This window comes from Bactrocera tryoni, unplaced genomic scaffold, assembly GCF_016617805.1.
Source record: "Bactrocera tryoni isolate S06 unplaced genomic scaffold, CSIRO_BtryS06_freeze2 scaffold_11, whole genome shotgun sequence".
Classification (NCBI taxonomy): Eukaryota; Metazoa; Arthropoda; class Insecta; order Diptera; family Tephritidae; genus Bactrocera; species Bactrocera tryoni.
The window spans coordinates 13,852,461-13,867,644 of NW_024395824.1; the positions used below are offsets into that span (position 1 = coordinate 13,852,461).

At 35.1% G+C, this 15,184-nt stretch overlaps 1 protein-coding gene across 1 annotated transcript in view; it reads left to right on the top strand.

Annotated features, from left to right (window-relative positions):
* The first annotated feature begins 13,788 nt into the window (after positions 1-13,788).
* LOC120779788 overlaps positions 13,789-15,184 on the top strand; it is a 30,577-nt gene continuing 29,181 nt past the window's right edge. The window contains exon 1 of the mRNA XM_040112164.1: positions 13,789-15,170. The gene's annotated coding sequence lies outside the window, so the exon portion shown is untranslated. The remainder of the gene's footprint in view (positions 15,171-15,184) is intronic.

A 15,184-nucleotide genomic window follows, 5' to 3' on the forward strand; every position in this document is an offset into this window, starting at 1 on the left:
TCTCCCATCAGAAGCCATCATTTTTGAACCGCATGAGCTTAACCAAAAAAGTTCTGCATTGGTGAACATACCAGGTTGTTCAATAAGTTCTGCCGTTTGATTAGAGAAAAAAAACAATTTTATGATTGAAATACACTTTATTATTCAGTATAATCTCCCTGAACATTAATACAGCGATCATGAAATCTGTTCATCTCATCCCTGAAGTGAGAATCCGGAAGGTCTGCAAAATACGCTTCAACAGCCGTTATGACCTCTTCATTTGATGAAAAACGCTTGCCACAAAAAACTGATGCCACAACCTTCTTGGCCGATTTCCGGACACGAACTTGTTTTGAAGCCGAACAACCAGGCTCACACCACTTTTTATCCTCTTGTTTTGATTCAGGCTCATGGTGATAGACCCAAGTCTAATACATAGTGATGAATCGACGCACAAATTCTACTTTAACCTTTTTAAAGCGCTCCAAATGTTGCTGAGAAAGTCGCATTCGAATGGTTTTTGTGTTCCATTGTTAGTGAATGCGGCACCCATTGTGCAAACAGCTTTCTAAAACCCAAAATTTCACTTAAAATATGGCTCATAGTGCCTAATGAGATGAGCAGAGCCTCTACTAAATCTCTCTCAGTCGATCGACGATCTTCCAAAACCATATATTGTATATTAGCTATGTCTTCAAGGCTTTTAAATTCAGCAACCCATCTTTTTGTTGTTCTAATTGTAGGTAAACAATCATTATACACCTTTAACATTCGTTCGTGAATTTCTTTTGGTGCTACACCTTCCAAAAATAAGAATTTTATAACTGCACGATATTAAATTTTTTCCATTGTAAAAAATACTGTGACACGGCGACACTAAATGGTTTATAAACAAAGAATGAATTGACAGATAGAAATGAAACTTCACATACGTTCATATGAAGAGTGTACCAACAAAACAAAAAAAATGGGACTAGTAGTAACGTTCTCTCTTATCGAACGACAAACCTTATTGAACAACCGGTACAGGCAAAATACAATATTTGTTCCTTCAAGTGTAAAGAGATTAAGCCCAAGTATCATAAAAAATAAATGAAGTATTAGTTAGCCCAAACGAACCGAGGGACCTCAAACCAAAATTTAAGCCCTGTTGTTGTAAAATACAGCCAAGAAAAGATCGAAACTTGTTAGTTTGGAAGTATTTCGGCAGACAAAAACAAAAAAACAGTCGTAAACCCTGTTATTGTTGAAATTACGGGCAAGAAAAAATTGAAACTTTAGTTTGGAAATATTTCGGCAACTTAAAAAAAAGTAAAATAAATAGAAATCGGAAATGTCGAACACCGACTTTGACGTGATATGGAATGAAATCCACAACAGTCACTAAATGTCCGACTAGATGGACAAAGGGCAGAGGGTATGCAAAAACCAAAACGGAATTGAACGAACTTGAAACATAAGGGCAGATATTAAGTTTTGGTGGAAACACATTAACAGAAAATTCAAAATAAGACGTACGCAAAAGGCAGTTATTAATGAAGAGATAGCAGATCTGTGTGATGAGATCCTCGATATCGGAGAATATGTGATGGGAAGTATATACAGGCGGCAACACGAGGTGTAAGAAAATCGGAAAATCCATTTAAAATGAAAAAAGATGAAGCGGTATCTAAACCAGAAATTGTCAGCAAAGATGTGAGTAAAATTAGCGTTAATTGATTCAAAATTCCAAAATTTCTGGAAAATAATTTGGAATTAAAGACGACTCCGGATTGGGCGAGACAGTTCAGAAAGTCAACATAAGAAAGTAAAAGGAAAAATTCGTAGTGGAACTCAAAGAAGACACAATTCATTAAATGGAAAACGATGAGACATTGCTTGTACTTATTATTGCGAGGAAATACACAAGGTATATAGAAAGTGACGAACTGAAGAAAAGCGGGATACGCGTAGAAGACATTACCGGTAAGAAGAAAAACACATTCAGTGATAATGCTAATAGCAGAGATAAAGAGATATCCAACTCTCCTGTCATTGGAAATGAGACTCACCTACCGACTTTAAAAGTTCACTGGATTGGATAGATTTTGACGTTATTGAAACGACTAGAAAGGTCCGATTGAAATTCCACCAGAAAGATATGTGAACGGAGGTAATTGTCGCCGCCGCTCACCATCACTAATCAAAAATGTAAAACATTGAAAATTAAAAAAAAATTGAAATTTTAACGCATTTTATGAAATATTTTGTAATGTGATGCATCATTTAAAACGTCACTTATTGGACGAACACGTCACGATTACAAGCTGCGGTCACTGTTTCAGCCGCCCTGGAGTATCTTCAAAAATTTACATGTGCGTTGGTGCCAAGAGCGCCGCTTAGTCATCTTTCGTCTTAGTGTTAGAAATATCTGAAAACATATAATTATAACTATTATAAGAAACCATACAGTACACTTTTGTCCACGGCAATATGCTCAAATATCCTTGAACATATTTATCTTCAATGCCGAGATAATACAAAACATTTTTACCTAGTTTAAGAACTTGCAGAATTACATACCTACTATTTATTATTTAGGCGGATGGAGTCATGTATAGTAGTTCACGCAAATGAGGAAAGTTCTCTGATTGCCATTCACTTGGGAGGGGCCAGAAACGATTATCATACATTTGGCTCAATCACTTCTCGACGTCCAGTCTTTGACCAAGTATCCCCACGAATGAAAGATTACCAACTGCCTAGGATGAGAGACCCCCTTTTGATGAAGACCATGGCAGTCGAAATAAGGATCACGATTTGAGGACATACAACTAGAATATCCGGTCCCTTAGTTGGGAAGGTGACGCTGCCGAGCTGGTTGATGTCCTCGTAAAAATAAAGGCTGACATCACCGCTGTCCAAGAAATGCTATGAACGGGACAATGACTGAGGCGAGTAGGTTCTTGTAGCATTGACTACAGTGGCCATATAAAGGATCGCACCGTCACCGAGTACTATCATCCACTCCGGTAGATGAACGTCTAGCCACAATCCGAGGTTCTTCAACATATCGCTGATTTGCGCTCACGCTCCGACGGAAGAGAAGGACGATGTGACCAAAGATGCCTTCTATGAGCGCTTGGAGCGCACCTATGAGAACTGCCCTTGCCACGATGTCAAAATCGTGCTTGGCGACTTCAACGCCAGGGTGGGCACGGAAGGTATCTATGGCGCAATAGTCGGTAAATTTAGCCTCCACGAGGAAACATCCCCAAATGGGTTGAGGCTGATCGACTTCGCCGGGGCCCGAAATATGGTTATCTGTAGTACTAGATTCCAGCATAAGAAAATACATCAAGCTACCTGGCTGTCTCCGGATCGAAAAGGCACCAACCACTCGGACCACTATCTTGTTGCAGCCAAGATTCGCACACGCCTCTGTGAAGCTGTAATCACAACAGATAGCCGAACATTTTTTTTACTCAGCCAGCACTTGCCCAACGATTGTACTTTAAGTGTGCTCTGCCCAATCCGCAAAAAGGGAAATCCCTCAATCTGCGCCAACTACCGTGGGATAAGTCTCCTCAACATCGCGTATAAGGTTCAATTGGGCGTATTGTGTGAAAAATTTAAGCCCACCGTTAACAAGCTGATTGGACCTTGTCAGTGTGGCTTTGGATGTGGAAAATCAACAACCGACCAGATATTCATCATGTAACAAATCTTGGAAAACACCCGTGAAAAGGGAAAAGACACACATCACTTCTTCGATTTTAAACCAGCGTTTGACATGTAAAAGAGCTGCTTTTATGGCGCTATATCTGAATTTGGTATCGCCGCATAACTAATACGCATGTGTAAACTGACGTTAAGCAATACCGAAAGCCCCTCCAGGATCGGGAAGGACCTCTCCGAGTCGTTTAATATCAAACGAGGTTTCAGACAAGTTGGTTCTCTTTCGTGCGACTTCTTCAATCTTCACTTGGCGAAAATAATTCGATCTGCGAAGCTAAATAGAGGAGGTACAATCTTCTACAAGAGTGTACAGCTGCTGGCTTATGCCGATGATATTGATATCATTGGCCTCAACCCTTGCACCGTTAGTTCTGCTTTCTTCAGACTGGATAAGGAAACGAAGCAGATGGGTCTGGTAATGAACGAGGGTACGACGAAATATTTCCTGTCATCAAACAAAGAGCCGTCGCACTTGCGACTAGGTCACTGTTGACAATCATAACTAACAATGCAGAATAATTTTTGCCAACAGGTGCTACTTCGGACTGAGTAGGCAATTGAGAAGTAATGTCCTGTACTGACGAACAAAACCCAAACTTTATAAGTCACTCATTATTCCCATCCTGCTATATGATGCAGAGGCATGGACGTTGACAACATCTGATGAGTCGACTTTACGAGTTTTCGAAAAAAAGGTTCTGTAGAAAATTTATTTTCCTTTGCGCAATGATGACCGCGAATATCGCATCCGATAGAACAATTGTACGAGATATGCGACGACATTGACGAATTAAGAGCCGGAGGCTACGCGGGCTAAGTCATGTCATCTGAATGGACGAAAAAACTCAGGCTCTCAAAGAATTCGACGACCCCCCACTCCGTTGGAAAGATCAGGTGGAGAAGGACCTAGCTGCACTTGGTATTTCGAATTGGCTCCAAATTGCGAAAATAAGAAACGGTTAGCGCTCTGTTTTTAACTGGCACTTGCATGACAATACAATATACACACATATACTCAGATGTAGAAAAAATTGATCTTAAAAATAGTATACAAGCGATGAAAATAGTCAAATAAAACCAGAATGAAACTGATGACAGTCTATCAATTTTATTGCCCACCCAGAGGTAAGATATTATTGGAATGCTCGTCACTTTCCATTTCGTACAGCAAGTTATAAAATTTGCTTACACCGCACATAGGTTTCTGCTAGTGCATACTGCGGATAAAAATATAAGGAGTTGTCGCAGGACAATGGCATTTCGTACATCATTGTTTTGGATTCCAATCAAGAAAAAAATGAAAAACTCAAAATCACGCCCCCTTTTTTACGCCCACCTCCCATATAAGGTGAAACTTAATTTTTGACCTACAGCACTGATTTTTGGTACATAGTATTTTTATGACATTATATATGTATGTTGGTGTTAAATTTCAATAATATCCGCCCACTTTTACGCCCACCTCCCATACAAACTAAATTCTCTTTTATCAAGTCTCTTTTAGCAACTTTTTTACATCTTTGTGACATTCTAATTTTTTAATTTTATTTTAGTACGAAAAATGATTATGTACGGATCCGAAGACATTAATAAGTGATGCATCACATCTTCGTTAGTGGATATGCGTCCAATTCTTCTGGAATGATACATTCTACAGTTCCTGTAATCCTTGTTATATATATATTGCATACTTTTGGGCGGTAACTTGCCATTTTAGAGTATCTCATTGTTTTTTTCAAGGGGGGCAATTTGGGGCAGCTGAATTTTTTTTTATCGTTTAGCTGAGACTTCAGGCTTTAATTCGGTGTATGTATGTCGACAGCGGTAGACAGCGCTAAAAAGATGCACCACTTTGAATTTGAAGAACATTGAAATTTTGACGTCCAATTATGTTGTCACACTATTTTTTATGCATTATTTTTTTGAATGGATTTTGAGGCAAATTTTTTCTTTAATACATATTATAAATGAAAAATAATAATAAAGTTGAATTTCAATAGTTGTTTTATTGTATCAATGATTTGACTTTTGAGTAAATTTTTTGCCACATTCACCAACTTTGGGCAGTTCTGGACAAAAAACTAATGCAGATAGAATCCTAATACTTTGGGAAAATAATGTATAGATAGTTGGTAACAAACTGTGAAATTTTCATTCAAATCAGACAACATGCCATTTTTGAATTTCAGCCACGGAAATCCCAATGTGCACCGTAGGAAATTTTTTTGCCCCAACTAAACACTAAGAAAAATGTTTCCATATGTCACACAGCATTACAAGTTAAAATGATACGACGGTCGGAGGTGTAATGTCCAATTTAAATGTGTTTTGATAGTTTGTAATTAAGCGTTATTTGACAAGTGCTTGGATATAAAACTAGTTAAAATGACTAAATTAATAATATTTTAAAAGTTTCTTGGTACATACATACATATGTACGTACGAGTATATGTACATATTCCTTATAAAACAGTCTGCATTAATTCAACTAATGGTGCACAAAATAGGATTTTATGTTTTGTTGCCATGTTCACAATTCCGTCATGTTGAAAACTTTTGAGGGGTTATGTGGATGACTTTCGCAGTTCAAATGGTATTTAGGACAGTATAGATTAAAAATTCTTAATGGATTAACAATAACCTTACAAAAATTTCTTGATTTGATGATTTTCTTTTAATATATTTTGCAGATATGTATATATGTACATATTTCTTTGGGTGAGTGTATGACAAGCATGTACCTAGTTTGACATTTACTGGTAGCATGTCTCAAAATTTACGGTCTTTGAAATTTCTTTATCATTAGTGTTGTCAGTTCGAAAATTATGTATTTTATTTAAAAAAAAATGTTCATGCATGTACAGACAATTATTGTTTTATGCAAATTTTAGCAGTCAGCAAACAACAAGTCAAAATTCATTCTTTCCAGCTTAAAGGGTAGTTTCCAGCTCTCAAGAAATATAAAAACTTCACATAAAAAAACGTTAAGAAATGGTCAAGAAAATTTCCTGCGTTAAATTTTTTTATGCTAGTATGCAGCTCTAAAGAAATCTAGTACTAAATTTTAATAAATTTTTTTCAATAAAATGCGAAAATGGCAGCGCTGGTTTTGCGATTCAAAGTAATCGTTAAAATCATCCTAAAGTAGTTAAAATCATTATTACGAAATATAGTTCAGTTTGAAATGTTGTATAAAACTTACCAATCATCAACCACATTCCTTAAATCGCAAGGAAAATATTTATATACTTACACACATAAGTATATTTTCTTTGTTTATTTTCTCTTGCTCTTCTAATGTGCATCATTCACAATGCGTAACCTGCTGTCGAATTTACTTGACTACAGCTCAAGAAATAAGGAAATTTTTTCATGATCATTTACTTAAGAGCTGGAACCTAACCTTAAATGGACAAATTTTTGTTTCGAAATACTCAGTACTGAGATCCAGGCACGTAACATCAAAGCAACATAATAAGAAACAGATATAGTTAAAATATCTTTATTAATATATCCCAAATTTTGAATTGGATCAAACTGGACACAGTGTGCGAATTTTTACTACAATCGGTTCAACAGTATAAAAGTTCTGGCAGTATCATTCATATTTATCTTGCAGATTCGCTATCATATAACAAATATTTTAAACACGCTGTTTGACAGAACACACAAAGTGCCTAGAAATGTACAAAGTTTTTATTATTAAGTTATTGCATAGCTTCTATCGCGGGCCTTGAGCACGGAGACCGAATCCAGAAATTCCGTAACGAAAAAAACCTCACGCTCCACGACACATGTACATATATGTATATTATTTCTTTGGCACATTTGTCTGTATGTTTACGAAAGCAAATGCGAGCCATATACATATGTACATATGTACATCCATTCATAATAACAAGTGTCGCACGCTTCTTTCGCATCTCCGTTGTCACGGTCAACCAATGGCCGAAACTTGCGTTTTGTCAAAGAGTCAAGTGCTGAACACATTGAGCACGACAGACAACAAGCGACATCTGTCAAATATTAAAATACACACGTTTTTAGGGACACAGTTATGTAGTTGTGTAGCTGCCTCAATACCTGTGTCCCTAAGAATGTGTGTATTCTAATATCTGTCGCGCTCATTGATTCAGCGCTTGTGTGATGATAGAAAATCCAAGCTGTGCCGAAAAAAATAAACGAATGGCCGCCTATTGACCGCTTCCCTTGCCGCTGTAACAGCTTCGCCCACAAACTAGCGTAAATATGTATGGAAAAATATTTTAGAATGGACAAATATTATAAATCGACAACTCTGTTGTTGCCACTTTTCGGACTTCTTTCTGTGAAGAAGCATCAGAAAGTTGTTCAATTTATGATTTTTAGCTTTTGCCATCGTTGCGAAAAGACGCTTGTAGGCAAAGGCATACTCGGTGAGATGTTACGGCGTCTGTTTTTATGAATGAAGCGAGGTCGCTTGGAGAATTTGCGCCTGCGTTTATGAATTTTTTTTTTGTGTTTTATTGAAACGTAACAAGATATGGTTTTACATCTTATTCGAATTGCAACTAGTGACAAATGTACTAACAAGCAATATTTTTCATAACATATACGGTAAAACAATAAAAGCTCTATTAAGGGCCTTAACGTTTGATTGTAGACTAAAATTTTATTTGGGGTTGTTAGAGGTGATTTATATGGTGATTTGTATATGTTCCTTCCACTTTAACTTTGCATACAGCGTCAAACCAAGATATTTCGCCGAGGTGGAGTATGGAATTACTTCATTCCCAATATATAAGGGGATATACGTATCAGTTTTGTAAGTGAAGTTTATACATATGTATTGACTTCAACTCGTTGAGAGTAATATTCCATTTTTGTGTCCATTCTACAATTAGGTTGATTGAAGACTGCATTCTGTTCGACGACTCTACTACATTTTAACCAGTAGTAATGATGCAGGTATCATGTGCAAATTTACTACATTTGGGCTTCGCCAATTCGGCTGCCAAATTGACTTTTTATGCTTCTGCTATTTGCGCAATTGTTGTTTTTGTAGAACAGTGCTTCAATTTTTTGTTGGTGACATATTCACATGTGTACGCATGCATGCTTGTGCATTATTTGTTCGGAAGTGTATGCAAATATATGTATGTACATATAAGTATATATGAATGTATGAACAAGCAGATTAATGCGCGCACATGTAATATGTACATATAAGTGATAAAATCATGATCAACCTGCTTCTGGAGAAAATAGTTCGAGCTGCAGAACTTAATAGAGAAGGTACCATCTTTTATAAGAGTGTACAGCTGCTGGCGTATGCCGATGATATTGATATCATCGGCCTCAACACCCGTGCCGTTAGTTCTGCTTTCTCCAGGCTGGACAAAGAAGCAAAAGAAATGGGTCTGGCAGTGAACGAGGGCAAGACGAAATATCTATTGTCATCAAACAAACAGTCGTCGCACTCGCGACTTGGCACTCACGTCACTGTTGACAGTCATAACTTTGAAGTTGTAGATAATTTCGTCTATCTTGGAACCAGCGTAAACACCACCAACAACGTCAGCCTAGAAATCCAACGCAGGATAACTCTTGCCAACAAGTGCTACTTCGGACTGAGTAGGCAATTGAGAAGTAATGTCCTCTCTCGACAAACAAAAGCCAAACTCTATAAGTCGCTCATAATTCCAGTCCTGCTATATGGTGCAGAGGCTTGTACGATCATCAACTGAAGAGTCGACGTTTAGAGTTTTAGAGAGAAAAGTTCTGCGAAAGATTTATGGTCCTTTGCGCGTTGGCCACGGCGAATATCGCATTCGATGGAACGATGAGCTGTACGAGATATATGACGACATTGACATAGTTCAGCCAATTAAAAGACAGCGGCTACGCTGGCTAGGTCATGTTGTCCGAATGGACGGAAACAGTCTAGCTCTGAAAGTATTCGACGCTGTACCCGCCGGGGGAGCAGAGGAAGAGGAAGACCTCCACTCCGTTGGAAGGACCAGGTGGAGAAGGACCTGGCTACGCTTGGAATATCCAATTGGCGCCACGTAGCGAAAAGAAGAAACGACTGGCGCGCTGTTGTTAACTCGGCTATAATCGCGTAAGCGGTGTCTACGCCAATTAAGAAGAAGAAGAAGATAAAATCATCATTTGATTTTCTGAACGCGCACATGCGTATACATATCAGCAAATAATAAGATTAATATGATAGCCGATATACATACATATGTATGTATGTATTTATTATTAATAATAAAATTATTTTAAACAATATTAACATTTTATTTATTTAATAATAGAAAGATTAATTTTCTTATCGGTCACCACGTTCAAAAAGTGTAGCTTGAATTAATATCAAAAAAAAAGAAATACTGCATGAATAAAATAAATAAATAATTATAATTCCATAAGTTGATACAAAATGCTATGCAATAGCTTTACCGCGGCAGTCCCCGAGTGCCACACGTCTTTTTTGTTTTTATTAAAATGTATACATATGTATATGTATAATTTGGTATTTCAGTATAAAAAAATTGAATTTTTTCAAAATGATCATTTACTTATACAACTAAATATTGTTCTTACAAGAAATTAACACCAATTCGAAAAAGTTCTACAAAAACTACACAAACAAAACCAAAAAATTACGGTAATATGCCTTGTATATTCACTTTACGCAAAAAATATTATGTTATCAAGAGTTGTTTCTTATTAACTGCTTCATTCTAATGTTATTTAATATCTTTGTGCAGATATAACATTATTTTCGTTTGGAAATTAGCCGACAGTACATCAATTTGACAATGCATAAGCAAACTTCAGCTGATGTAAGAAAATTAGTCATAAATTTTAAGAAAAAAAGAAAATCTTTACGTGAAATTGCTTCGATAGTTGGAAGAAGCCATAATACAGTGAAAAAAAATATTGGAAAACATACAGTTTGGTCTCTATCGCCAGGAGCCGAGAAAAAAACCAGAGGCGACGCACATAGGAGCATTTTCCTTCAAAACTCGGGCAAAAATGAGAATTACAAACTCCAGAGATGCTACTCAAAATTGATTTTTTTTTAGTACCTACTTAAGTAACCGTACTACAATAAACTGATTAAATTATTGACCCTCAGCCCGCTATATTGCCACACAAGTAGTTGGAACCTAAACTTCGTTCAGAACGCACGTCCTTATTTACGATACTCTCTATTGTTCTCGAAATTGAAACTGTTTTTTTGTGATGCTTGAAGTGAATTCTGGAAAATATATTTTATGGTATGTATTTAATATTAATAATATAAAGAATAATTTAGTTATTGTATTATTTTGTTTTTTTTTTTTCGGGAAAACAATGAATCATCAAAAAAACTAAATTTTTTTATTTAATTTTTTAGAAATTAGGGTTTTTATTATAGTGTCGGAGGAGGTCGAGCTATAAACTATTTGTTTTACTAAACTACAAGGTTTCTACTTAACATATAAGCTTAAACATTTTCCTCATCTTTCCCCCGCTTTAAAAAAAGCGCGTTGAATTAAGTTGGTCACTTTATTTTTTTTTGTTTTAATTAAATACTAAATTCCTGCTAAATTATTCTAGACGGGTGGTATATAGATGGTATAAGGAGGCTCTATCGGAGCCGTTGTGAAAATTGGACAATGGGCATGGCACCGCCCACTATTTGGTGAAATCCCATATCTCGGACCCGACAGACCGATTTCAACTAAATTTAGTATTTAATATTCTTTTAATATTTTTATGTCACAGTGTGAAAATGAGCGACATCGGACTACAATCACAAATACTTCCCATGTAACACAATTTAAAATTCCTTTTGATTCTTTCTCTTTCTAGTACACAAAATAAGAAGTAATTGATAAAACGGAATGAAACTTTGCGGTAATAATTCCAACCAAAAATGTTCAAACTTATAGGTACAGAATATGTGGACCCCTGTACCTATTGTTCACCTTTGATCAAAAATATCGGTCATAATGTGAAATATGCAATAGAAATTTAGACAGAATCCTTTCCTGACAATGGTATTTCTGCATATCGAAAATAGGTTGAATCGGGCCAATATTTTCCTGAACCCCCATACACATAATATAAAGATTTTCGAACTTATAAGTGACTTTATGCTGGATATATCCGCCAATATTTGGGCCAACTCAATGAAAACTGCAGAACATGTTTTATTCATAACAGTGTATTTTTGCGCCTAAAATAATAAGAATGATGCGTAGAAGATTTTTCGCAAATGGGTCAAACCAGTTAATTTTCAAAATCGGAGTTTCGAAATTATCATGGACCACTTGGCGTGGTTTGACCCATATGCGATTATTCCGTTTTATTGCCTCCCTATAAATCGGCCCGCTGTAATGTACATACTTATAGTATATAAAATTTTATTCGTGGATAACCTGTTGTTGTTAAAAGGCGTATAGGTACAAGCCAATAAATATGTACATTAACAATAGCACACCAATGTTTCCACTACAAAATGGAATTAAATTCTTAAATTATTTGAATTAATAATTCAAATTATTTTTTACTTATTACTTATTTAATTTATGTATAATTATAATATAAATTAATATTAAGTAAAATGGTAAAGATTAAAATGAAATATAAAACAATCATATTCTCTGTATTCATTTTACAGGCTCTTTCTGTTAAAAATCAGAAAAATGGTAATTTTTCGGACAATGAGGATTTCAACCGTAGAACTTTTTCAATTTGGTTTCATGTTCGCTTGACACCCGCATTATCTTGGTAGTTCTCTAGTTTCAATATTTTGTAGTTGTAGCGGCAGAAAACAGAAGAATTGACAGTGCATGGTCGGATAAAAATCCAGGTCCTTTCCGGTTATGTAGCCCAACTGTATTGGAAAGGGTTTCAGCTTTCTTTTGGAACAGTTTAATTTTCAAGAAATTGGAAAAATTAGTACTTGATTTTGTAAACTCTACATTGTATTACGATTTTATTGAGTTGAGTTTCTCATTATTTTCCAATATGGTTTCAAGTTTAAATTGCCATCTTCAAGACCTTAAAAGCGGCATTTGGGAGAGTAGGAATCAACTACTATAGGTAATAATCCGTTTCGTATTCAAAAAGAGTTCTTCATAATTAATTTTTTAGTTCGGACAAAACGCTAGCTATTTGTCATAGATTTTGAAGAAACAATTAGCAGATGCGCGTTCGGATATAGGGAAACTTGAAATTTCCAATAAATTTCAAAACTATCTTCCATTAACTAGCTTCTCATTATGATTCCTTTAATGTAATGTTTTCTAAAATATATGATTTACGTTAATGAACTTCTTTCTCTGATATGTGTATATATTTGTGTAATGTTTGAAGTTTTGCACGATTGAAATTTAGCTATGAATTGGTTTTATTGATTTGAAAAATTGCATATACAATGAAATAGCTGATTGCTTAAATAACGATTTTTGTATTATAATTACTGGGCTAAAATTTAAAGCAATTCCACGATAAAAGATTTAAAATGTGTGAATATGTATGGAATAATAAGAGCTATATGTAATTTAGTTAGTGTTTTCTATCTCATTCTTCGGTAATCGACACACCCAGTGGTTGAAATTTTTAACATATAACATCTGAACTATATTTATATTAGCTGTTATGATTTACTTAACTATATTATAAAATATTGAAATATTGGAGTTTGTATCATTTGTGTATTCAGCAATAATGCTGAAATACTACAAAATTGATAAAATTAACCCTGAAACTATAGTAACCCCAACATCACATATTTGTAGCTTTGTATGTACTCACATAATGATATTAAATTAATCAAAAATTAGCACTTTTAGCGCTATTATATTTTTTAAATTCAAACCACAATTTTTCCACACAAATCCAACTTTTTAGTTAGATTTTTAATTATATCGAGAAAAGTTTTGTTTGGTGTCCATTACAGTAGATGAATTACTTATAAAAGTTCTTTGTTCTTTACCACGAAATTGCGAACTACAATAAGTAACTGCTCTTTTCTACATAGATACCACTCATGCGCAGAGATTTCGCTGAAAACATCCTATTTTTACTTCATCGATAAAGTCCCTGTCAAAAATGTGTATGGTATTGTGTTCTTTTATAAGGACTGTAAAATGAGTAGTGTACAATAAATTGTACACTATTTTCAAATTTGTTCCCTTTTTTCAAACTCGTACCTGCAGTAGACAGTTTATTAGGTTGCTTATAACATATAACAGACCAAACGAGGCACATAAAAACTATTTACACCAAAATCTAATTTAACGAGTGTGGATGATTTACATACACCAAAGTACTTAAACCTTCATTATTTTAATAATAATTACTAATGGATTATTATTTGAACAACAAACATCCGTAAATCTCTTTAGCTCGTTATTGTAAATATTTTGAAGTTTTATTCACCTCGATTAGTTTTAAGTGATAACTAGATGATAAAATTATAATAGTCTGGGCACAATGTTACACAATTTAACGGAAAAGCTTTGGTTTGCAATGCAAAAATAAGGAATTATCAGTAGGGAAGAGATGACTTCAAGTGCATCAGAATGTTACCTAATATCATAATTTGTAATGTTTAAACGAATGCAAAAAACAGAAATAACGTTAACTTCGGTTGCATAGATTTTTTAATACCCTTCACAAATACAAAAGATTCCATATAAGAACATGATTTCCATCAGACAGTTTATATGACATGTATTTTATATACAAGTACCACTCGCTTTGCCCCGTGGTGTTACCTGTCGTTTATTAATTATTGTTTTTTAACAGTAAAAATAATGAGTATTCTCATTTTCAAAAGCAAAATAGTTTAAATTTGAGCATTGGAAAGATCAATTTATAAAATTTGATGACCAACAGAACGGGGCAATTGATTATGCTTATGTCTCGGGTCGTAGAGACCTAACATTTTATTGCAGCACAATATTGCAGTAAACAACGTTGCGAAATTTATTGCTGTCTGCGTAAGAAAAAAGGTTTCTTGCTGTCGACACACTCCAGCAACCCACATACAGTTGTCCGTGGCAGAAGAGCAGGGTGCCCTGGTGAATGCCATCAACTTTTAAAGTTTGTCCTTGATTTTTATTTATAGCGATAGAGAAAGTCACTTCTAAACAGTGTTGGTACATGTAGGGAAAATTCCCTACACGTAGGGATTTAATTCGAAAAAAATGGACGTGGGGAAAAAAGGACAGATTTTTATATATAAGTAAAATGTAGGGATTTTCCGACAAAGCAAAATCGAAATTTCTATGTAATTTTTTTTCGGGCAAAATACAAATAAGTCTATTTGGCAACTTTTTATCAAGAATATGTTCGAATGGCAGCATTAAATCGGTTTCAACTTCACGTTGTCAAAGGCAACACTCTGAAAAAGTGTTTGTATGGCAACATGCTGGCGTCGCATATAATTCGTTTGCCGCTTTTTAATTTGATTGCTGACTTTTTGTGAGGTAAGTCTGAAGTA